We start from the raw sequence: 26530 nt of genomic DNA on the forward strand, positions 1-26530 counted from the left end.
TGCTGCCTGTGAAGAAAAGGTGCTACCCCTGGAGACTACTATGCTGATAGTTGCTCTGCTGTGACAGTCTTCCCCACCCCTGCCCTACCAACCCAGCCGGGTTGCTGGGTGATGGAGAGAGACTAAACAAAACTCAGTCTTTCCAAATGTTATTTTGGTAAGTCTTATATGAAAATCAAAATAGTGTAACCTCGAAGCTAAAAAATGCTCTAGTAAGCAAAACAGTCTGGCTTTTGCCTGTTGTACTTATGTTGCTTACTTTAGAGGTTCTTATTTCATGTCCTTATTTCTCTAACATGGTGAACTCTCTGCTGCTTGCTCTTCAGAATGACTTTGTACATGCAAAGAAGGTCGCGCAGTGTAGCTATCTCGGAATCACGGAATCTTCAGAGTTGGAAGGGACCTCTAGAGATCATCTAGTCCAACTCCCCTGCTAGAGCAGGATTGCTTAAAGCACATCCCTCAGGGCTGCATCCAGGCGGGTCTTGAAAATCTCCAGAGAAGGGGACTCCACAACCTCCCTGGGCAGCCTGTTCCAGTGCTCTGTCACCCTCACTGTAAAGAAGTTTATCCGTGTATTTGAACGGAACTTCCTATGTTCTAGCTTGTGCCCATTGCCCCTTGTCCTGTTGCTGGGAACCATTGAAAAGAGCCTGGCTCCATCCTCCTTAAACCCACCCTTTAGATACTTGTAAACATTAATCAGGTCCCCCCTCAACCTTCTCTTCTCCAGGCTAAAGAGTCCCAGCTCTTTCAGCCTTTCCTCATAAGGGAGGTGCTCCAGTCCCATAATCATCTTGGTTGCCCTTCGCTGGACTCGCTCCAGTAGTTCCCTGTCCCTCTTGAACTGGGGAGCCCAAAACTGGACACAATACTCCAGTTGTGGCCTCACCAGTGCAGAGTAGAGGGGGAGAATGACCTCTCTCGACCTACTGGCCACAGTCTTCCCTATGCAGCCCAGGATGCCATTGGCCTTCTTGGCGACAAGGGCACACTGCTGGCTCATGGATAATTTGCTGTCTACCAGGACCCCCAGGTCCTTCTCCTCAGAGCTGCTTCCCAGCATGTCCGCCCCTAACCTATACTGGTGTTTGGCATTCTTCCTTCCCAGGTGCAGGACCCTACACTTGCTTTTGTTGAACCTCATTAGGTTCTTCTCTGCCCAGCTCTCCAGCCTGTCCAGGTCACACTGGATCTCGGTCTAATACAACTTTATAGATGTACTGGAGGAATGTTATATGGTGGATGCTACTGCTAGCTGAAACCGAATTACTTCTTGTGTAGATCTCTTGCCTAATATAAGGACATAAGAGTAGGAGAGGCTTCATGGGTGGTCAATCCATGCTTCAGGGGATCCAATCCCCTGCTACTGAAGACCGCCACATCATTAAGGATTGCAAGTTTATGGCACTTCATTTTGGAACCGATGAGTGGTTCTTCCCTTTTTGTTGCTGTTCAAGGTGTATTTCAGGCCCTCTATCTGTGATGACTGAAAATTCACTATAATTTTCCCATTCTAACTTGTTTGTGGCTGGTTTATGTCCATTCACTATATGTTTGTGTATTTCCTTTCCCTGATGTTCTCTGCTATGCTTCTGGAAACAGTGGTAACATCTCTATTTTGTTTTGAACTAAGGCAGAGACACTCAGCTTTCTTTAGAAAGAATTGGTCTCTACTGCATGATCCTTCCTCTTAGCACCTTTTGTGTAGTCTTTTCTAGGTTGAATTAATCTTTGAGTATAAGAAACTAGAAATTACATGGTATTTTAGATGGTATCTATCCAATGTCTTGTACGCTGGATCTGTGCATTTGCTGGAAGTATTTCTGCTGATGCTTTCTTGAGTCACCTGTGCCCTGTTCATAGCTGTATCATACTATTAACTTGCAGTTAAGTAATGATAGAAATCTTGAGGTTTGAGGTGGTTTTTTTTTTCCTCCTGTCATTTTGGAATCATGAGTTCATATATCAGGTTCATGGCACTTTGTTTTACTTTAATTTTCCTGGTTTCATTAATTTTGGACTGCTTAATATCATTTGTAATTTTAGACTTCAAGATTAATGAATTATCTCTGAAAAATAGTGTGGTGACTTCTGCATTCACATAGTTTCCCGCCTTTTGCCTTGAAAAGAAAATGTTTCTTGGATCCTCACCGCTGACTGGAGAAAGTTCAATAAAATTAGTTTCCAGAGTAATTCTCAAGGAATTATAAGAACTCTGCTAGGACTTTCTGTTCACTTGGACAATTTACCTTTCAGCATGATGTATTTTTCTCTTTTTCTTAATAATTTAAAAGTCCTTGTATAATCTTCAACCAGCCAGTGATTTCAGTCTTGGGGCTGCAGCACGTGTTAAGGCCAGGTAAATTAGATCTGTTAGTTTTCCCTTGAAAATTGTTTCTCTTCAGAGAGACTGACTAGGTGAGTCTGGTAAACTGTGTACAATTCTGTCCCACTTCTCAAGTATTTTTTTGGAGAAAGACGTCTTTCTATTGCTCTAGAATACACACAGAACTTGAGAATAATTGCCTGTGGCTATTTGGGTCACCTTTTTATTCTATAGATACCAGTGTTCTGTTTTCTAGTAATAAATGTTACTGATATGAAACACTTAATGTAAAACTCCGTAGGTTTGAAATAATTTTCATGTGCCAATTTTGTTGTAATTCTGAAATGGAAATTTGATGAACTCCCCCTCATAACATGAAGCTCATGTTTATTTTCCCTTGGAAGCCAAAGAATTTTGTTTCCATGCCATCATTCACAAGCCATTCTGTCCTTGACCTGTGATCAGCGTCATTGCTTTTATCGAAAACAGTGCAAAATTTTAATGTAAGTTTTGTACATCTTTGGTATTTTCAGTCTCCTCTCTACTTTTTATGTGACTAAACCACTTATTTACTGTTGGTTTGATTTTGGTTTGGGGAGGATTTTGCTTTGTTTTGGACGATGTTTTTCAAAGCCTGAATTGCATGGACTTTTGTCGATTCTACCTTTTATTGCCATTTTCCCCCAAATTTTTGAAGACAAGTTCTCCTTCTTTCTTGTAGATTCTGTTTATTCTTAATAGCAGCTTTAGGTGTTATTCATCTTGTAGTGTTCTATAAAAAGAAAGAATTTTCGATGGCTAGAGATTCAAGATATAAATGCGTTTTCCATCACAGTTTGAAAGAACTCATGTCTTCTCTCATTCAGATTTCGCTACTAGTTCACTTGCATTTTCTATACTCGCAAAATACAGAACCTTAATTACAGAACAGGTTTTGTTTGTTCAGCTATTTATACTGAAGGTCCGTACTATTTATTGAAATGGAATTTAAAATAATAATCATGAAATCAGCGGGAGTTCAAAAAGATATCCAAGCTGCTCCATTTCCCTGGAAGAGGATCAATATCATAGCCTACTTTTTAAAGACAGGCTAAATTTTAAAATCCTCTGGTGATGCAGGTTCTACAACTTGTCAAGTTTTACAACCAGTTTCTTTGGATGCTTCACTGTACTTCACATAGAGAGCTCTTCTTTATATCTAAGATGAATTCTGCTTTTTGAAGCTTATTCTGTGCATGATGGGTGGTAGAGTATTCTCTTAGAGAGTTTTACATGTTTAAAACCTGTATGCTATATTCTAAGTCTTTCAACTACTAGCCTGAATTTTGGGATGATATGGGGTTTTCCACTTCTCAGCATTTTTTTGGTTTTGTTTTTTTATAGACCATCAATAGGTTAGATCTACTAGAGTAGACTACAGCAGAAGGATTAATTAACATGTTTTGCAGACTGTTCTTCTGTTTATTTATACCAGTATGGTGTTTACAACATTTGCAACAACAACGTTCACTCGTGTTTCATTTGTGATCAGCTGTAATCATTATATACTGATGTTGGTCTACCTTTTCCCTGTAAGGATCAAAAATAAGCTGATCGGTCTAGATGGTGTTTTCTTGTTTCAGTGACTGGTGAAGTCAGCCGTCAATTATACCATCCAGGAACACCTGGATTATATAGTTATGGGTCTTTAGTACTGTTATGAAGAGTAGTATTTATCCTCCAAACAAATGTTTCCATTCATCTGGAAGTTTAAGGTCTGTTACGATGATATGGTTTAATATGTTAACATTGTGATACAGCACAAGGTTCTTAGTTGTCATAGTACACAAAGTGAAATTCTGAAATTCCTTTCCTGTCCTTCTAAATTAGGAGCTGTTGCACAGTTAGTATCAGGTCAAAAAACAATTCAGTTTTCAATATCACTACACCAAAACCCCCAATTTACAGATACCAATAATACCATAAGGGCTGTTTGTTCTGAATTAACTTTTAATCGTGAAAGGAAAAAGCGCTCCATTGTGACTAGTAACATACTCAAAATGTTTTCAGCACTTTGTTACACTTAGTTTTTCAAAGCTGCGTTGTGGGTTTAGTCAGACATTGCTACTTAGGTGAGCACTCAGAGCAGTAAGAAGCAGCAGGAGCAACAAAGTAGTAGCATCCTCTGTTCATTTGGATGAAAAAAAGGATAGGTAAACTATCAGTGATTTTAAACACGTGATGTTTGAATACAGGAGTATGCTCACTCTGTACGCCTTAACTTCAGAAATGGAAGCCAATGTATTTTTATGGCTATGTCATCAGGAGATCAAAATAGAGTGTAGTAAGCTTTATAGCGTTACTCCATTCAAATATTGGTATTGTTAAATATTCAAAGATATTACTGCTTTCATTTTGCTTCTACAGTAAAATGAAAACCTTTAAAAACAAAGCGAAATGGAGCCCACATAAAGTCAGTACAACTACTCTGCCTCACACAGATGTCTCCAGTTCAGTTTCCCCTCCTGGCATCAAATAGAAGTCTTCATGGAAGATAAGGATGCTGCAGTCTCCTTACTTACAGTGAATGCAGCATTATTCCAAAAGCATTAATATCACTGAGGTTGTTTATGGTGCTGCAATTTTTTAGAGAAATAGAATCCTGGTCGTAGAATTTTTTTTTTCTGTTCCATGCTGTACAATGGAACTGAAAGCCACCATCTTTCCACTGTCCCATTTCTAAGAGAGGGAAGGTCACAAATGTTGTTTGCAAAGCATTTAAGTATTTCAGGGACAGAAATTGCAAAGATGCTGAGGTATATTCTTTCACAGAATATTTTTAACTATTGAGCCCATGGTTATTGGATTCTGAAAAGTCTGGGCATATCCGTTTAATGTAGCAGAAGGAAGTGAGGATGGGAGGAAGACAACTTCAGGAAAAGTGGTTAAATATCCTGTTTGTTAGGAAGACCTACGTCTTCAAAGTCTATGCCACTTCGTGGAAATAAACTAAGTTGTTTTGATCGTATACTTATGGACTGCAGTTTTGCAAAACCAAATGCATATTCAGAGGATATTTTCACACTTTTATCACAGCTTTGTGCATGCCTCACTCCACCCTTCCATGCAAACACCAAAAGTGCCTAGTTTACTTTATGGATGAATAGACTGCAAAATTATGTTGGGAAAAATGAAACTCTTCTAGGCTGTGTGACCTAGACATCAAACCATTCAGCTCTGAATATTTACGTGAATCCTATCATTTCAGTGCTGGGTGTTTTTCCCCAGTGTGTTCATAACTTGCTGTGCCATGTATCAGATTAAAGTGATTTTTTTTTTTTTTAATGGAAGATTTTTCATAACTCTTTGAAAGAGGGGGTGTTGGCAGAGCTGATTGTCATTGTGGTTTAGCATATGTCCTCCTGTCGACTGGTGACAGTGGTGAGACCGAGACAGACTATAACTGCAGCTGGGGTTGAAAGGATGGGCCTGAGCAAGGAGGTGTTTCTGCTCTGAGATACAGCGTGGAGGTCCAGTCAGATAAAGGGAGGAGAGCAGGTGTGAGATGGAGCTGGGAGGATTGTATTGTATGTGAAAATAGTGTAATGAAATGGAGACTTCTGGTATCAGAACTATTGGCCAAATACTTGTCAATATACAGGCAGGAAGACTACCAAAAGGTACTTGTTGCAATAAATAAGAAAGAGGATATAGTTAACTACATGCACTTTCCAGGGGAAGATAAGGAGAAATCATATAAATAACCTAAGTGCGCGTGTGCCTGTGGATTTATTTTTAAGATGGCAACAGCTGAAACTTGGCATATCTCTTTTGAAAGAGTACAGTTTGATAAACAAAGCATATCTTTTTGCGTCACATCTCCAGACACTATCGCTAAGACTGCAGTTCACTATAGTGATCTTTACATCCAGGCAAACAAATGCTCCTCTGCACATTTGCTGTCAAGTACTTTGTCTTCCAATCATGTTGTTTTGAAGAGATTGTAAAATACTAATTTTCAAGAATTTAATCTTTGAGTATATCTTCAAAAGCACTTGTTCATTTTTTCCTTAATGTGTTGTTTTGAAGAGGAAGATTTCTGAATGTGTTTTTTTTAAAATTTGAGTCACCGTTTCTTGAGTATGTTTAAATCTCACAAAGTTTTTTGAAAGCAAAAACTGTTGAAAATTATGCATTGTAGGTTTTTTAACCATTTGGAAGTAATATATGGGCAGTTAGCTGGTCTTCAAATCTTAAGTTAACCTCCCTTAATCATCAAACTTTTGTTTTTATTGCCAGTTGAGCATTTTTAATATTTTAGGTATAACGTTTTTTTCTATCTGCTCATGTGGTCTTTTTGTTAAACCTACAAAATCTAAGCCACACTACACTGTACATTTCTATAACTCTTTCTCTGAGCACAAAACTTAATGGGCTGTGACACCTTTCTTGGAGTTATGAATTGCTATGAATTATTTTCTCTGCTTTGAATGAAATAAGTAGAAATAATGAGTTACAACAGTTACGATATGTCCACAATGGGGGAAATCTGTGGCGTGACAGGATTGGATTTACTGTGGCTCATACCACCAGTAAAATGATTTTGATTAGCAAAGACTTTTTTTCCTTGCACATTGTATAAATGTTGCTGGTGGGTTGAAGTAGTGGCTTAACTAACTTCTAACTCTTCATGAATTGGCATGGTTATTTGACTTCTTCAAATAAATATCCTGCTATAATGGATAGATTTATTATTGTTTTTCTGTATGTGAGGAAAAAGCAAACAGAAATATCTTCATATTTGCACTTCAGGATTTTTTTCCTACGTAAGTATATGGATACATGCCAACTTGTTATAGCCCATGCAATGATGTAGCCTATCTAATGTCATCTGCCTCCTTTATAAGTTCTCCTGTGCGTTTCTCTAAATGGAAAATATTTTTAAAGATCTTTTTTCTTTATTGTTTCTTTTTTATCTGCAACTCTGACATTTTTCTTATAGATACCTTTGTCTCTCTGGTTTCATCTCTGTTAATAAAGTTTGGGGCGGTTTTTTGATAGACGGGGGGCAGTTCTGTTAAATGCAAGTCAGAAGTGACAAGGCTTCTTTTAATGACTATTCCTTCTCACAGCAGTAAGCTTTTTTCTCTAGAGGAAAGTGCAAGACTAGCACGTTTTCCCTTTCAGAAGACCCTTAAGTTTGATGGATCTGTCAGTGTACTAAAAAAAAAAAAAAATTCTTTTAGATTTTAGATACCAGAATTCTGACATTGATGTTAATTTTTAAAAAATTATTTTAGTAGAAATTGGAAATACAAACATAAACAATTTAACTCTGTATAATCTGTTCAGTATACATGTGTCTAGACATCAGAAGGATAATGTAAAGCTAAGGCTTTAAAGAGATTTAAAAAAAGATCCAATTATCTGTATGATTTTTAAGTCTCATAAGAAGTGTATTTTAGAACTTGCCAGTGATGGCTCATAATCACTTTGATATTTTGAGGAAAATGGTAGCTTTAAACAGATGATACAGAATTTATTTTTAAAAATGTATTGTGCTTATACAGTTGATGGCTTTTATTTCCATAATGTTTTTTACTACATAATTATACATCTTAATTACGTAATTACCGTCATAATTATTATGTAATTACATGTAGTTCCACTAATTACAAAATCAGGAAGTGTAATTATCTACTAAAAACTTTCTGAAATCTTATTTGTTCACTAGAGATTATTTAAAAGACCAGTGACCTACTGAAGATGGTGAACAGTGTTGTACATAATACCAGCTCTCCTTTTCCCTTTCTTCATGGTCAGTAGAGTTTGAGGGGGTTGTGGAAGGACTTTCATGTCTTTAATTATTATTTCCCTTAAATTAGTTGGAAATCTTGACTGTATTGCTTGCAAATTTGGAGCCTCTTAATTTTTGTCATTGATACCTTACATCTTTAAATGTAAAGATTCTGTAGCTGGAGTTACAGAAAGTTGCATAGTTTCAGCTAACACTTTTGTAACTATTCTTTGTATTTTGGTTGAGGTTATCTGGTGTCAGCTATAAAGATGTTTGGAAAAGTACAGTTTATGGCAGTATATGTGGAGTGGAACCTTGACTCCACAAAAGATGTGGGGAATGCAGCTGATTTCTCATGGGCCAAGGATTTCTTTTATTGAGTAAAACTGCTTTTTAAAAATCTGTTTTCCTGTATTGATATACATCCATATCTGTATACTGATATATTACTACTGCACATACTTACTTATAAATTTCTGTAACTGTGTAGCTTGAAACCAAAAATAGTTTGCTACGTGCTAGAGAAGAGAAAATTAATAATCAGGGCAATTTATGCTTGTTTTGTCCTGATATTTTATGAAAACTGGTCAGATAGGCACTCCGTTTTCTGTTAAGTCAGTCATGTGCTACCTTTGGTAGATTGAATGAGAAGAGTATTGTAAAGTGTTAGATTCGGTGATTATTTTGTTTTTCTTCTATAACACTGTGACGTATCAAAATGACATCAGAAATATGACTCTTTCCCTCATGCTCTTTGTGACAGCAAATACATATTTTTATGTCACAGTATTAAAGCGAACTACCAAGGGGGAAAATACTTTCAGTAAAAGAAAACGGAATTCATGTGGAAGGGATGATGTAAAAAGTAAGTGATCATAATTTGCGATACTAATTAAAAGGAAGAAAATTGTAATCTCCATGTCAAAAGGGAGATGTTGAAATAGAAACCTGAGGAAAACAGGTTACTGGAACGTTGATATTTCTGTGGAACACTTAAAGACTTAATTCTGTGTTTGCACATGTATTGGTGCATAATTTTTCTGTGCTTGTTATATAAGGCAATTGTTTTACTTCATACTTGCCCAAAGCTATTTTCTCCCAAACTTGGCCTGGGTCTGCAGGGGATGTGAATCTGTCTTCTTCTTGGTGTTAAATGTAGTTACCTCAACTTGCATCTGCTAAGCATACAAGTCCTAAGGAGAATTTGTCTCCAAACCAGTTTGAATTATATTGACCTTTAAAATAAATACATAGAGTCATTATTTGTGAACACAGATTGTGAAAACGGGATCCTTACTTGATCTCCAAGACTTAAATTAGTGCTGAAAATAAAATTATTTTAATTATTATACTTACTGAATTATAATAACTGCACAGGAGGCATTTCTTTTGAAATATCTTTCTGTATCCTTAGCAAACAAAGGATTTATATCAAAGACGATGAAAATATAGTTATGCTCATTTCTCTGAGAAATGGATGGAAATAAATTCTTCTCTTTATTAGGGACTGGAAGGCTAGGTAGAGAATAGCATAATGGAAAATATTTGTTTTATTCCGTAGGGGACACAAAAATGGTCCATGATGTATGTATAAAAACGCAGCACGAGACAGAGAAGTGTCTAAATGCAGCTTTGGTTTATTAAATCAAAAAATACTTCCCTTTGTAAAGGAGTATTACGTTTTTGTCATCTCCATCAGACAAATGTGGCAGTATCAACCGATCCAAATTGATCTATTTCAGGGTGGGGGGGAGAATTAAGCACTTGATGCCATGGGTGTTGCTGCCATGAAAATAAAGAATGCACAAGAAACCGTTGGGAGTACCTATCTCAGAAAAGTGCGTGTGAGCGCAACCACTAGCTCTTTGCCTCGCAAGCCGTGCCTCCACCTGTGCAGTTTTTGAGTCCCTCTCTCAGCAACGCCACACTCGATCCATGACAAGGAACGAGTCTACAAGACGCAGAGAGAACTCTTTTTTTTTTTTTTTTTTTTTAATTTTTTTTTTTAATTTTTTTTTTCCCCAGTTATTTCAAGGATTATCTCCTCATAACAATCCAACTACCAAATTTCATATTCCAGGCTAATGCAATTCCATTGGCTTTTGAGAACAAATGAGTCTGTGACGGGCCAGAACGTGGCTCGGCCTTGAAGAAAAAAAAGCCAGCGGGACATGCTTGTGTCCTGGCTTGTCCCTCTTCTCTGAGGGGGCTTCGATGGGCGAGAACGGTGTCTGGTTGGGTTAGGGAGCTCTTTGTTTGTTTTTATCTAGCAGAAATTAGTTTGGAAGAAGTTGATTTGATCCTGACAGGATTACAACTGTCAAATGCATATCAAAATGTTTTCCTATCTTATATTATTTAACTCAGAATATAATAATGTAATTATTTTGACATGAAAACGTTACGTACTGTGGTATTTCCACTTATCTTTAAATAGACATTTTTCACTCTGTGAGAGATGCATGCAGTAAGACAAAAAAATGAACAAAAAGGAGTGAGTGACAGCCTAAGCTAGTTTATTTAGATGGTAAAAACAAATAATATTTGAGGTTAATAGAATTTTACAGACTTGGAATTAAAACATTTAGCTAGTTATGGTATTGTTCTATATTTCTGGTGTAACAATGTATGTTGCATAAACAGCCAGCACAACATAACAGTAGCATATTTATCAGATTAGTATTTTTCTTAAAAATTGTGTTACATATTTTTGGGGGAGGGCAAAGGAGCATTAAAGGAAACTTTAATAACGTGTTATTTTTATGCTGTTTGTAAATCATGTGGTCAAATCATATAAGTCAAAAGTGTAGCTTCTTCGTTGGAAACACGTATATCCATAATTTTGCAAAAGCAGCAGATGTTGGAACATAAAATGCATGCATTCTGTGAAGCACAACTGCTGCAACTCTTCTAGTAGTTGCGTTTAGAGAGAAAGAAAGAAAGAAAAAGAGGTTCTTATCTGAAGGTTTAGTTTCTGGAAATCTGGATCCAAGTTTAAAAACAGTATTTCTATTTTTCCATTTCTGTCCTCCAAGGATTTATCTATCACCTGTTTCCCAGTTTAAGCCATACTTCAGATACCACAGTGTTGCAAGCAGCCATAAAGGCAACCTGGTTATAAGGACAAAGCAAAAAAATACTGTCTCAGTGTTTCCAGAAAAGGGAAACTGTGATTATTATTCAGAAATTACTGTGAAGTGTCCATGCCTTTTTGAACTTTTGAATACAATCTAAAGTCTCTGCTTCGTTTTGTATTTTTTGTATTGCTGTGGCAAATCTTAAACATGAGAACCATTCAGTCAGAGGTTCTTATTTAGACAAAACATGCATTTTCTTTCAGTATTTAGTCTGTTAACATATAAGCATGCCCGAGTTTTCTAGTAAGTAACAAAAAGGATCCTTTTTCTTCTATTATGGCATTTGATGCTTGTGATTTTTTTAATTTTTTTTATACATACATGTGTTCTCTGTCCTACTAGTGAATACTGCACTGACCCACAGGGTGCAGGTAACCAAATATGCCTTGTTTTAAGGTGTCCCTCAAGCACTCACTCTTGTGGTGTCTGTGGGTTTCCAGGCTCCTGTGCCGTGGCTGGCTGCTGCTCTCACCGCTTCTCCCTTTCCAGGTGTCTCAGCTGCCCTGGCAAAAAGCACTTGCTCTCACTCACGTAGATCCTGGGATTGCTCAGCTCTTCCAACATGAAGTTATGTTTCAGAAAGTGAAGATATTCCTTAGTGAAAAGGAAGAAACAGTTCAAGTTATGGCAGCCACTGTAAAATGTTTGTCTTAACCTCTAGTATAGTACCTAATACGTGTAGGATAAGAAGGAAGGTTTGGTGGCAACGGCTCATCACCTGCAGTCCCAGTGCATTGGTGCATTCTTTTTTTCCTTCTTTCAGTTCTATTCACTGCTTTTTAGGGGGGGGAAGTACAATCATCAGGATAGATTTTTGTGGTTTTGTTTTTTTCTTTTGAGAAATGATAGGCATGCTGGGCTTTCAGGAGCTTTCATCTTTACCTTATTTCTTTTTTTTTTTTCTTTTTTCTTCTTTTTTTTTTTAATCATCTTACTGTTTAGAGATCCTTTGGAAATAGCTTTCATTTTCCTGCTGCCATCAGTGTCCAGTGTCACCTGCTGCACATTGTAGACCCGCGTACTTCCAGGGATTGAGGTGCTGGTGCTTTACTGTCATAAAGGCCCTAGGCCTGCTGTTGGGTTAGCATCCTTCACCAAAAAATAGATGTGAAAGGAAAGTAACAGTACACTCAGACTTTACAAAGGATAAATGAAAGAAGCATAAGATACAACCACAGATTACCACAGGATAAGATAAACAGGTAATTACTATGGTAAAGCCTTACATTGCACATTCATAGGTTAGGGTGCCTTTCACTTACTCATCTGTGTGCCTCTACCCTGACTGTAGAAACAATATTAGTGGTTCAGCATTACGCTTCAAAAATTGTGTTGGACTTTGGGAGGATCTGAATTGTTAAGGATTTTTTGTAACACAGCAATTCTAGAGTAAACCTTTATTTTTCTTGGGGGAGGGATGAGTTGTAGTGTTTATTTATTTCTTTGGTCTTTGCTTCTTAAGAGACAGGTAAAGAACTTCCAGCTGTCACATCAAAATCCATGGCACTATGTTGGTACCATAATCAAGGGCCCAACAAAATATTAATTCTAAGGTAGCTTTTTATTAGGCTGTCACAAGGGTTTATCTGGGGTTTTTTGTTGAACAGGTGGTATTTTATAAAGGAAAGGAGAAATGCCTGTTATGAAATACACGACTAAAGAGCATTAGTGCAAAAGAAGAATAAAGACATAAAAGAACAAACCAGATGCATGAAGTGATTTTTAACAAAAAACAATCCTAAAATTCACAACACAGAAAATGCAGGAGAGAGTCCTGAGAAATAAAATTGTTGGAGGGTTTGGAAAGACAACAACAAATGAAACTAATTTGCAGAACAGCTTGAAGGTGAAATATTTTGTTGCAAAACATAGCCTTTATTTTTATGGGTTGTTTGAACCCAGGAAGGTTAAAATTGGGTCCTGCATTTTCAGTAGGAGCTCCCCAAGCTTTGGATTTCATTACGGTTGTACTTGTTGTCCTGTAAGTTTTTCTTGATTAGGGACGTATTAAATAAGATCTGTATGTATGTATTATTGAAAACCGTTGCATGATCGTAGTCAGAGCCTTACATTGGCATTAATCATCTCTGAAAGAATTCTTCAGTTGGATTAGTTTGAAAGATCATTTTGTATCATCTTGTTCTGGATGTGTGAAGGAGGGAAGGGAAAAAGTCTCTAGGAATGTATGTGGTAAAGAAGTTGGGTTTTTTTAATCATCCTCTGAACATAAAATATGATTTGGGAGGAAGTCTCTCTCTACAGAAATCAGCAGTTTTACAGATGGAGCACATCCTTGGAAAGTTTCTTCAGCAGTTGGAAGCTGATGTTTTTGAAATGTCTGAAGTAGGCCGGTATTTCTTTTGAATAGTACGTTTTTGAAGGCCATTATTATGATAAACCGTGTTCTTAGCATAATTCAAATTGGTAGATATACTCTTATATTAAAAAATTAGTTCTTTTGCAGACTGTGAACCACGAACAGCACTCAGGAAAAAAAATACAGAACTAACACAGAAACTTTTACATTTAAGACTTTCCAACAAGGTGGGTGCTTTGTGTTGCCAACTGGGCAAACTAAGAGAGGTTCAAGGGATGCCTGACGGTCAAGCAAACTTTTCATTATAAAGCAAAGCTTTCTCGTGCAATGTATCCCAATTACAAAGATAATATAAGTCACCCCCGTGACAGGCCTTTTATATAGTAAGAAGCCACCCTTATCTTTTCAGCTGATATACATTGCCTTTTAAAAAAGAGAGTGAGCGATGAGTTAGGAAACGAGCTATAGTAGGCAACAGCAGCAAGCTCAGGAATGAGTGGGGGTACACATAAAGGTTTTCCTCCCTTTAGAGGAAAAGTGGTGTACACATGGTGATATTTGAGACAAAATTCATCACTCGCACTACATGTGCCACAGTGAGGTCCTAGTAGAGATGAGAGCGGAATACTTTAAACAGTTCAAAAAGCCAGAGGGTCACAGTTCAGTGAAGTGACCAAGAAACTGCAAACATCTCCCTCTCTACTGGCAACGATGATATGCTTCACTAAGTTTTTCTGGTGCACAGAAGAGACCAGTTCAGTCTTAACAAGAGAATCACAGAATGAAGGAAGGAGGCACCTCCAGAGATCATCTAGTCCAACTCCCAGCTCAGAGCGGGGTCAGCTACATCTCAGGACCATGTGCACTTGGGTTTTAAGTATTTCTATGGGTGGAGACTCCACAACTTCTCTGGGCAACCTGTTCTACCATTTGACCACCCTCACAGTAAAAAAGGAAGGTATTACGTTTACATGGAATTCCTTGTATTTCAATTTGTGCTCATTCCCTCTCAGTCTGTCACGGGACACCACAGAGAGGAGCCTGGCACCATCTTTACTGCCCTTATCATGTATTTATACAAATTGATGAGGTCTGCCACCTTGAGCCTTCTCTTCTCCAGGTTGAAGAGTCCCAGCCCTCCCAGCCTCTCCTTGTATGACGGATGCTCCAGTCCCTGTAATTGTCTTTGTAGCCCTTTGTTGGGCTCAGTCCAGTAAGTCCATGTCTCGTACTGGGGAGCCAGCACTGGACACAGCACTCCATATATGTCTCACCATGGCTGAGCAAAGGAGAAGGGTCACTTCCCTTGACCTACTGGTGATGCTCTGCCTAGTGCAGCCCAGGGTGCTGTTGGCCTTTGCTGCAAGGGCTCATTGCTTGTTCATGTTCATCTTGTTACGTACTCCTTCGCTTGTTATATAGGTACTTGAGTATAGAGGTACTGTGTGAACAGGGGCTCTGCTGTTCTCTTTCTGTCTATGTAAAGCAAAGCAGGCATTCCACACCAAGTATCACTAGTGGAGAAAACTCTCTGCGAAGGAACGCACTTCATCTCCGCTGGCTTCAAGGTCTCAAAGTTCAAGCATTTCTATGTGAATTATTAGCCTGTGCTCCTTTGTGTAGTGGGGAGAATTAGGCACTTGCAGGGCATGGCTCATCTGATCTCATCTATGCTGGGCTGGTATGGATCACATATGAGAAATGCCTCCACTTTGCTTCATTGGTTGTAAAGGACATCCAGGGCGACTAGTTCAACTTGAAAGTAGAATTACTGGAGAAGTTATACCAGAGACATACTCCATGAATTTACCATGTTAGATGCCAGATGTGGAGAATTGTTATGTACAGCACTCCAGTCACCTCAAGTTTTTTCATCAAAGAATAAAAAATAATATCAAAGTGGTTTCCTTCACCTTTCTCCAGTTACAACCTCTGTTTACTAAAGCAAAGTGAGAAGAGCGTGTTCCTCTGAAATAAACCACTTGTGCATCCCAGAATAACCTATTTCTAAAGTATACATAGGTACTTGTAAAGACCTGGGGAAAGGCATCTAGTCATAAATGTTAACCATGAGGAGGCAGAATGCCATAACTCCCACCACTCCTTCAGAAAAGTCTGTCGTGAGGTCTGAAAACCAGCCTGTTAAAAATGACTTTCAGAGCAGAGCTCTGGCGTCCGTCACTGGAGCAGGCTGTACGGCTGTGGTTGTTTGCAGAGACGCAGAGGGTGTAATTCCTCTAAGCCCCTACTGTTTTTCAAAGGGAAAAATCTAGAGACTAAACTTTTCGTATGGGGTCATTTGGAAATTAATTTACAATCTTCGAGGTGAATAGCTATTATCTATTAATAGCTATTCTTTACCCACAAAAGATTTTAGCAGTTAAAAGCCAACTCCATCAACCTCTGCTTTTTCATAGTCGGTAAATACAGGGATTTTGATAACTCCACACAAAGTTATCCCGAGGAGGAGTTTAATATTCTACAGATCATAGCACATAATCTTTCTTCTTTCTGCTTGAATGTCAAGCATGAAAAAGGGAAAAATATATTTACAAAGTTGATTTAAGAAAGCTGTTTAAAATATATTTCCTTATAACAGAGCAGCCTCAGGTAATCCATTATTTTATTTGTAGACCATCTTTAAGGAGGATGGAAGACAAAGGGCACGCATGGATTTGTAAGTGTATCAAGTTAGTACGCTAAGATCAAAGGCTATCTCTGCATGAGGGACTTTGCACATTCTCTTCCAGATCAGCTGCAACATCAAGGACAGGAAAATCTGCAAAGCATTTTGTTTGCTATGTGTTCAATCTCCTGTCATCTGCTAATGCAGTCTTTGTCAGAAGGTACTTAATGTTGTGGTACCCAAGTAACCTGCTTCCCTGTTTCACGTCCATTGTTCTGGTGAATACATATCTCCTATATTCCCGGTTCAAAATTGCTGACTTTTCACAAATTGGAGATGATCAGCAGACATGCTTCCCTAGGGGGGAAAGAAAACAAATGTATCGACATCCTAGTAGTGGGGCTGGTTGCGTCAAGAGCATGTTGTTGTGTCCTTGATGTATTATTGACAGCTGAGCCTGTGATCTCTCACTATTTCAGAGTGGCCAGTCTTATGTTCCGTTGAAGGGCAGGGTAGAGGATACAAATTCTTGTGGATCATATGGGCAGGGGTCTTTGAAAAGAAAGAATTTGCTGGCCCTTGTATCAGAATAGCTGCAGGTGTGTGTTTTACACTTCTGTAGTGTCTTGTGATGAATTAGGAGGATTCAGGAGGAGCGCACAGGGAGAAACAGGAAAAGAAAAGAGAAGTTGTTTTTAAAAACATTAAAATGTTTGGTTTTCATTTTCTTTTGAAATTGGCCAATGTGTTAAAACAGAATAGTGCATTTCTTAATATACGCTAGGTTAGAGCAGGGGTGATGTTCCCGAGTGCTGAGCCCTGGTGATTCTTCAGTCTTCTCAGCTGCATTTCACGAGTGTTGTAAGCTGAAGTTAGCAGGGAGTAGATGGTCATGTTTGGTTTGTGAGAGGCTTGCTTTTCAGGAAGTTTGCACAAGTTGCTTTCCTGAAGAGGACATAAGCTTCACTAGGAGTGGACAAAGATTATTTGGTGGCTTTCCGAGTGCATTTTGTGAAGTATGACTAATTATTTCTTGGATTCCTTCATCTTTGATAAAGGCTAATTAAATGAGGAACAGGTAACACAAGTTTGCCAGCAGAGGCTTCTTTTTTTCCCCAGTTAATCTCATACCTGGGAAGGTGACTGTACTGGAAGTGTTCCCTTGCAGTTAGTGTGCAGGACCATGACAAGGTGGACCATATTAACGGTGGAATATTTCAACTCTTGTCACTCTCTGTTGTATGACTGAGGAAAATATATCCCCCTTTCAGTGTGTGCTGGGACGGTTTTTGCATACCATTTGTGCTGTTAACGTACAGAGTTTGTAAACTAACATCTGTAAAACAGCGGGTCACAGGGAATTGGATGTTCCCGGTCCCAGATACTAGGGGTAATGAACATCGGGTGCCTGTGGCACCAACAACTCATGAAGGCAGCTGTTTCTGAGGAAGTTTGACTCTATAATGCACAGAGGTTTCCTAAGGGGGAATAAGTACATATTAATGACTAGTCTGACAGGAAAAAAGGGAAAAGTTAAAGTTTAAAAGGGGAAAAGAAAAAAAAAGTTTTGGGTTTTTTTTTTTTAATTCTGTACTGGTAAAGCACATGAGTGTATCCAGGAAGAGCAGTATGTTTGCAGTTTCTTCTATTTTAATACATAGCTTGAAGGTCCATAGGCAGCTGCTGTGTACCTATAGATGTATGTACCTGTATGTACCTACAGATACGGGTCCGCTGCAAGCAAGTACTGTAGTATTTTGATGTTGTTCTTCTAAAGGATGAAGTAAGACTCCTCTGCACATGGTCTGAAAGAATCCTGTGCTGGGCAGCCGTTCCAGAAATTTATCTAAGCAGTGAGGTTCTGTGGAATTTTTTTCTGGAATGATGTATATGACAAAGAATTATACATTTGCCTTGCTCCTCACAGTCAGATAAGCATTTCATTTAAGGTGGGCAAGGGTGTATTAAATGTTTTTATTTTTGGAGTGTAGCATGTTCCGTTTCCAGATAGAAAGGAGATGTGGTTCTTTTTCATCTTACCTTTTTTTTCTAGTGCTTTGGGGATCTGTTTTGCCTCTTAATGTGTAAAATATTGTGTGGGAAGTAGGTGAAGGTGAGTAAGGTTGAAAATGACAGAGAGTTAGATCTCAGACATTTGAGACTGTCACAAAAGCTCAAATTTAAAAAATGTGTTGTTATAATGTTGATATGTAGCTAACAGTCTACAGCTTAACTTGGGATAAAGCTGGCTGTTATCAAATACCTGAACAAAAAGTCATGAGTAAGTTGTGCCACATGTTTATTAAATATAGATTTATCTGTTAGTATTTCAAGCCTTTTTGGATTAAATACCTCATGTGGTGGTTGTTCTTTGACCAAGGGTGTGGGCTTTGTGGTTTCGTCATAAGCAAAATAAAGCAACGGTATTTAATTCTGGCCACATGCTTCATCCAGAACTAGATCACAAACAGCATTTTTATTTTGTTTATAGTTGTTCTTCTGTGCAGCAGCAGATGCTTTAGTCTGTTGTCATCTCCCCTGTTTTAGTGACTGTTTTTGACAGAGCAATTTGCTTTCAGGTGTCTTGTTTTACTTTTGCGTATGCTGTCCTTCTGCCTGATGTTGTGGGAAAGTCATTTCCTCAAATCGGCAATGGTAACGATTTCAGTAAGTAAATGGCAATTGCATTCCAAGTCTTCCAACAGCGCTGATGTGCTGATATGCCAGATCATCATTCTCCAGAAAAGGCTTGTCTACCAGTCATCTCCTGTTACAATCCAAGATATGTTTTGGATAATTCTGCTTGATTTGAAATGCTTTCAAAAATTTCCTCTCATGCAGATGCTAATTAGCGACTGACTGAATGGATGCAGTCTAGTAAGGTGCTGTTCCATTTGTAAGTTAGTTTCAGTCTCATTAATCAAAATCGTTTTCAGTACCTTCTGGAAAAATTTTCTCATCCAGAGAAAAATGTGCAGCCTCCAGGACCAAAATCCACAAAGTTAAGGTATGGCAAGCATGACAGATACGATAGATAAGACAGCATTGCTCAAAGTATTTTTTGAGTGGGAAATAATGAGATCTGTGTATTTTTAATTACATGAATTACACGGGAGTTTGTTCTGCTTTTGAAAGTGTGTATTCTTTGCCTATGACAGGCTTTATACTAAGTTATTAGTAATCTGTGGACTTATTTGATTGCAGTCAAATATGCATATTTAATATGTGCAAGAACTCATAAAATCCATTTAAATATGAAATACAATTGAAACACCTCATAAAGAGCAGTCAAATCTGTGAAGTTGAGTTACAATGGGTTATTGCTGTTAGCGTACCACCCAACTGCACCTTTTTATTAGAGATTTGACCTTTCTATTTGAATTTTCTGGCTTTTGTGGTTTCAAGCAATAACTTGACGTGCAAGATGCTTTTACGAGGAGAATTCCTTTCCACTATCCCTTTTCTAATACTGCAGGGCTTTAACTGGTTTTGAATATTTTAAGAGTTTCTGGTTGTGTAAAAACCGATTAATTGCTTTTGAAAGCAGGCCATATTACCAGCTGTTGATAGGTCTGCTTACATCTCTTTTCAGTGTTTTTGTGAGCAACTGATCAAATTAGATTCGTCACTCTTGGCTTGTGGTGATTTTAAATTGAAATGGAATATATTAAAGCAACCAACCACGCTGATTATATTGCAAGCCTCATTTAATTTCATACATTCATGCATTATAGTGAAAAGCGGGATTTTTTTGAATGCGTGATTGTGACTGTACCTTTAGCGACTCCAAAGGTCATCTGTAATCGGTGCATAATTTATTAGTGTTAGATACCTGATTTCTGAAAGCACGTTCCACAATACTACATAGACATTAAAGGGGGAGAGTGAAGAAAATCAAGTTTTTATCATTTCACCGGTACGCTGTTCTTGATACCATCTAAGTCCTTACTGGTCAGTAGGCTGCTGCATTGAAACCTTTGTACATAATTGGCCAATTGTTATCCATAGATCTCAGAACTGCCCATTCTGAAACACTGAGGCACTGGGGCATTCCTTAGACTTTGTAGCGATGGCAATGTGTTGTTATGAAGGTGTTCCTTCTTCAGCTTACGGCAATATTTTCCTGCAGTGTTCACAATAATAAAGTATGTTTCATAAAGCTTTTCCTCACGTTTTATTTACTGGCACCTTCTTATAACCTATGGCAAGCTTGGTAGAATCTTCTAGTTGAGATTCTGTAGAAATGCTGACAGAATAAATTTTTACACAAACTCCCTGTATCCCTCTCCTTACCGTTAGCTTTGAAAATAAATCTCTCTGTTATTCCCCTGTATTTGCTCAGATGTAAATGTCCTGCAAGTTAGCATTGTGAGTATTTGGTGTTTGCAAAGTGGAATCAGTTTAAATTCACATTTCAGAGCAAATTTTTCAGGTTCGCGCATAGCTTAATGCAAAAGAATAGTAGTTACACCGTAACTTTCAACAGGAATTCTTGTATTATTTTTGAAAAATATTGCATAAACTTTTAATCTAACTTATGCACAGAAAAATTACTACTTAGTCCAACATTTTGAAAATATTTTACAGTGCTGTATGTGTTGTTATGTGCATGACTGTTTCCTTTTCTAGAAATCCTGTGGGGAAGTAGTAGATTCAACTTAGTGTCCAGATAGCAGTTGCTAATCTGGGGAAAAATCAAGGCATCAGTCACTTGGTCTTCACCTGGATGGCAGCGGTGCTGGGTCAGGCTACAGTTCCACTCCATTAGCTTAGTCCCTTGATTTACCAAATAGCCAACTAGATCTGAAGTGAAGGTTTCCTTAGAAGGTTACTGTGGTCATATTAGGCTTCATGCCAACCCTCAACGGTTTAAAGTTAACATTAGTTAGCATTTTCCCTTTAATTCAAGTAAATAAGTAGTATTTATACCTTTTTGAAGAAGAGACGCTGCAGTGGCTTCTGTGGCTAAAAGAACAGTTAACTCTCAAAAATGTTTAGTTCCTGCTTAGTTTTGCTCCTCTGAGACACCCACAACCGAGAAATAAAACTGAAGAGGAGTTACCATAGAATACTGGTATGTAAAGACAGCATGCCTCATACATGTCATTAGAGAAGCTATAGCCTTTGTGCCGCCCGTATGGATGTTTCCAGTTTTGTAAATAACTTGAGTGTCTCCACTGGGTTTTTGTGGTTATTTATCAGTTGTCTCCATGGATTTTACAGCTTAGACTTTGTCACCAGACTTCAATTCTAGTTATACTCAAAATCCTTACTTAGCTATTTCATATAAATACATTCTCAGAATAAATTGCGTCAGTGACATATGTGACTATCTAGATGCTGTCTACCAGCTTCTTCACAATCTCATTTTGGTTTTTTGTTATTTTAATGTCTGATTTGTTAAGAAATGCTGTAGTCGAGAAGAGAGTAAAGCTGACATCTGATTGATATTTCCTTTAACATAAATATTGAAATGGAAGCCATGATATTTAGATACTCTTCATAAATTGTCTTAATGGTCCAGAATAATTTATCTTTACAAATGGTAAACAACAGAGTAATTCTCTTGTTGTGCTGCAGGATTTTTGGAGACCTGTTTCAGAAAATACTTAGCTTCTATTCCAGACATTCTTTTAAGCATCCACTGATAATTCAAAGATAGCTAATTTATCATGTTCATGCTCAAAAGGCACATACTCAGTCGCAAAAAAAAAAAAAAAAAAAAAAGGGAAAAAAAACAGAGATTCTTTTGACTGGGAATTGCCCATATGAGGAGAGGTTCCTGAGTAACACTTGGCAGGTTTAGGAACTCATGCTCAAACCTGTGCTGTGTCTCTGGACGAACTTATAATCATTTGCAGAAACAGAATTAATAATGCAAAGGGCAGTAGCCAATACAGGAGTGTAAATTAATTCTTAATATATAAAAGACCTTTCTTATCCAGTGCTCTTTCACATAGGTACAAAATAAAGTGAGGGAGGTTTTATTAGGACAAAAGAATTGTGTCCATTTCAAACGCGTATTAAATGACTTCAACGAACCTCCTTGATCAAAAATCCTGTCAAATTGTTGTGTGTCTTCTCAGGATGTACCTCTCTGTCCAGGCCTTTTCTGATCAGCAAAGGTTCACATTTGCAATTCAGGTATCTGAAAAATTATTTTGAATATAGGACTTTCACTGGTGTACTGACCAAAATACAGTGTGAGCGCAGTATATGAGAATCCTTATGCAGGATACTTATAATTCCTAGAGGCTTATTGGCAGTTGCCAATATCAATCTAATGCCATAATGTTTACTAAATCTAATCCACTGTAGTAGCCATTTCCCAGCACTGATTCTGAGGCTTTTCCCTTGGCCCAGTGTTCATGTTCTTTCCTAGATTCAATGGATCTATATATTTGTGTATTGTTTTAATCACTTCAATGTTTCTTCTGTTTAGATGGGTTTCAGCCATAGTTGTTTTCTGCGAGGATGAAGTTCTAATTGTTGTCTTCACTTAAAGTTTGTAATTAGACACAAAAACATTATTTTTTTCAGTGTCACAAATCCAAAGCATTTCTAAGAAAACATTTGGGTCTATTGTCTGCAGAGCAATAGATTTGTCTGATGGAGCGGGCTAGAAAGTTCATTTTCCTGCTCAGTTCCTCCCATCTAAATTGTGGAGTGCTTAGTCATCTGAACCTGTGATTGTCTAGTGGATTATGTATTCTAAAAACCATTATAGCTATGAATAGTACCTGGTGTTGTTAAAAGACCAGGTTTCTGTCTCATATTTGTATTATAATTTCAGTAGGCACAACATGCTTACATCTTCCAAGCCTCAGAACAAACCGAGTTAAGAGGGAAGCATTACTTTCCATGATCTCCAACAAATTTTTATTTCTCCAAACCTTTACATCCATCATAACCCTAACATTTTTCTTTCCCACGTGGTGAATGATGACATTCGCTATGTGTGCTGTAATGCATCTTGCCTGTTTCATTGTCTATGAAGCAGTCTTTTACTGAAGATGTAAATGCAGTAAAAGGTAGGGGATTGGAAACTTTTGGCATTAATATCTCATGGTTTTTTACTCAACTTGAGTTTTCCTGCCACTCTTCTTCAGTGTGCAAGTTTGGCCTTATCCAGTGTGACTCTATCCTCTTAACTGCTGTTTTTATTGCGTGTGGTGAAGGAGGCTACAGTAAAGAGTGTCAGAAGTGGTTTGTGGCAGAAGTGAGTGCCCCATCGGTGTGTAACTGGTGGTGGTCACCTACTGAACGTGTTCAGGTAGGGAGCACCAAGACTGCCTGTAGTAGGCAGACACCCATATATAGCTCACTAAATTAAATCGTGCTAAATGCTTAAAGATCTTTTTAGGTTGTTATAGATTCTAAAAGGTTCACCTGGGTTCAAAAAGTAGTTGGAAGCATTTGTGGAAGGATAAAGCGACCCTGAGTTACTCTGCACAGGGAGAGCCCAGTCAGTTCAGGAAGTTGCTGGACTTTCCAGGTCACTGGAAGCTGGTTTCATAAGCCAGGGATGTGCCACTGCGCGATTGTGTTGTTCATCCAGGGTATCTGTTTTTCTTCTCTCCAAGGCAGAATTTGAGGCTAGATAGACTTTTAGTCAGACGATATGTGGCCCTTTTTTGTTTGTAGCATATGTGTGCTATGTCACGAAACGTTCCCATGCTGTGAAGAATAAAACATTTTATAAAAGATGGATGTCTGTACTTATGGATAGGAGATGTTGCTTTCCTTGGCAGCACTGTGGGATCAGCAGGACAACATGTAATATGTTCTTCCCTTTGCACGAGCTGAATTGTCGCTGCAGTACAGCTCCATGCTAAGCTCTCAATTACAGGACACCAAAGCTGAGAGTGGCCTCACCAGCCCCACACAACTGTTGAAAGCAATAGCCCATCGGGCACGTTAAACCCACTTTTTATTTCCTGCAGAGCTTGTGACTGCCTGATTCATTAATATACTGTGGGCAGTCATGTTGCTTCCTAATCTTAATTTTTATTTAATCAGTGGCACTAGGAATTTGACTAGCTCGGCGTTGCTATTTAAAATGTATACAAAGGTGGTTTGCCTATTGCTGAGGGTCAAGCCAGGTAGTTAAGTAGAAAGCAGCAGTAAAAGACCATGACTGTTCCTCCCTCCCTCAGAGACTGTTGATCTTTGCACCTTAATCTTCAGCGTGCTCTTTGAGTGGCTGGTCTGTTGGCTGCAGTAAATCTTCATTGTTCTTGTTTTTTTCTTTTTAATGAATGTCAAAGCAAAAACTAGTTATCCAGTACCTAATTGGTGTAGAGCAGCAGACTCTTCTTGAAGTTTAAACTATTTCAATTTTTAAGAAGTTTAGCCAATTCCGTTATTTTTATCTTGGTTTTGCACACCACATTTAAAATGTGCAGATGACTCTTTTTATCGTATGCTAGAGATCTGATTTCACTATTACTATCAAAATTGAATTTACCAGTTTCAGCAAAATTAAGAAGATGACTACCTGATCTAACTACAGATATCAGTTCTTAGTTTTGAGATCCAGGTCCTTTGTTATATTCTTTCCTCCCTCTCTGAGAGACAGAAAGTGGGGCTTTCACCCTTGAAGACGTGTGAGCTTTTGATAAAACTGAACGCTGCCCAAATTTAAATTGTATTCAAACTGTTAAAAGTGCTTTGCTGAGAATGACTTACAGCAACTCTGACTTGAGCATCTTCAGCGGTAGAAAAGGAATGTTTTAGGCCATAAAAAAATACAGATGCCAGCAGAGGCATCTCCGAAACAAAAATTAGAAATGTAGTATACTGGTTTACCTCTTCTCTCAGAAGGCTGGGTTCACATCATTAGTTATTATTTGTATTATGCTGCTATCTAGAGGTCTGATGCACCACAAATAGGCAATTTTGAAGACCACTCCTGCCTGTAGAATTTGCAGTGCAAGAGAAGCAGTAGATCAGAGGAGGAGGTGCCGTCAAACCCATTCTACAGACAAAAAATGAAGCCTGAAATAATTCAGCAACTGGTCCAGTGTAATGTTGGAAAGTGGTGGCAAAGCTGAGTGTAGCACCTACATCTTTTGAATGAAGATTCAGTGCTCGGCGGCTGGAAAAGCAGCGCGAATAGTCTGTTCTTTTTTCTTTATGTTTCTCTGATGACGCAGATAAAGCGGGAAACTGAGACTCTTCCAGATAAGGGTATCTCAGTTTCATGAGCACTTGCAGTTGAGGAATTTATATTAAGCTTTAATAAGTGTTAAGACCTGTGAATGCTTTTAGTCAAGTCTTGCAGATAACATAACAGAGATCTTCATTGCTTTTTTCTAATGTATTCTATCAGTTTTGCTCACTCCTTGACTTGTCTTTGGTTGTCTTGACTTTGGTCAGTTCTGTTTTTTGATACTGTGGGGGTTTTCCGTTTATTTGCCTTTCTGTTTTTAGACTTCTTCTCACTTGACCTTGATTTTCAACCAACACGTATTTGAACTGCATTTTTAAAGGAAAATGCTGCCAGTATTTTCATCTTTGTGGGATGTATTCTTTTTAAGTAATTCCATCTATAATTCAATCCTGCTTGCACAGTCAGAAGCTGTACAGAGTTGAGTCTCATCTTGAACAGGCTTGCATAACGCAAAACCAATGCATTTTGGTTCTGTTACTCTACAAAGAACTGCGTAATCTGGCTTTGCAACGGGTTAACCGAAGGACAGTCAGTTTCAGGCTTACCAGGTAGTTCATGTCTTACTGCCATCTCATTTTTGCAACATAATTAGCATTTGGACAAAAGGAAAAATAGATTGATGATTCTAAAACAGCCACTGAGACAGTCAATAAGTATGTTTTTCTTTTACAAAATAATTCATTGGAAAAGAGGAAAAAGAGGATGCAAGGCCAGTTACATATCATGGGAAAATGAATGTCTTCTGACTCTGCCATAATAATCATTTCCTCCTTCCCCATTTCTCCTAAGCAAATATACTCGGGGTACTCTTCAGTGATAGTATATATAAAGGATATCCTCCAAAAAGAGATTGGCAGGTTTAATTTGTTTGATGTGTGCAATCACAGTCCATGTTAAATTCAAAATGCTTGTCCAATCAAGGATTCAATATAGAAAAGAGGCAGTAACAAGCATGCAGTACGCTGTAATAAAGAAGTCTGTTGATTGAAAACAGTTTGTATATTTTGGAAATGATAGGGAATGTAATTGGTAAGAAAGAAAAGGATAGGGCTTCATAAATAATAGGAAATAGAGCATATTTTTTCCACTGATAATGCTAACTCAATTTAACAATACTCTGGTGCTGAATTTTCCTGTTCAGTAAAATAGGTCTGGTAGATCTTCCAGTACTCT

The 26530-nt window shown here is 38.0% G+C and overlaps 1 protein-coding gene across 1 annotated transcript in view; it reads left to right on the top strand.

The window, feature by feature from the left end:
• POLA1 (DNA polymerase alpha 1, catalytic subunit) overlaps positions 1–26530 on the top strand; it is a 206097-nt gene that overhangs the window by 162039 nt on the left and 17528 nt on the right. The window lies entirely within an intron of this gene.

This window comes from Rissa tridactyla, chromosome 1 (assembly GCF_028500815.1).
Source record: "Rissa tridactyla isolate bRisTri1 chromosome 1, bRisTri1.patW.cur.20221130, whole genome shotgun sequence".
Classification (NCBI taxonomy): Eukaryota; Metazoa; Chordata; class Aves; order Charadriiformes; family Laridae; genus Rissa; species Rissa tridactyla.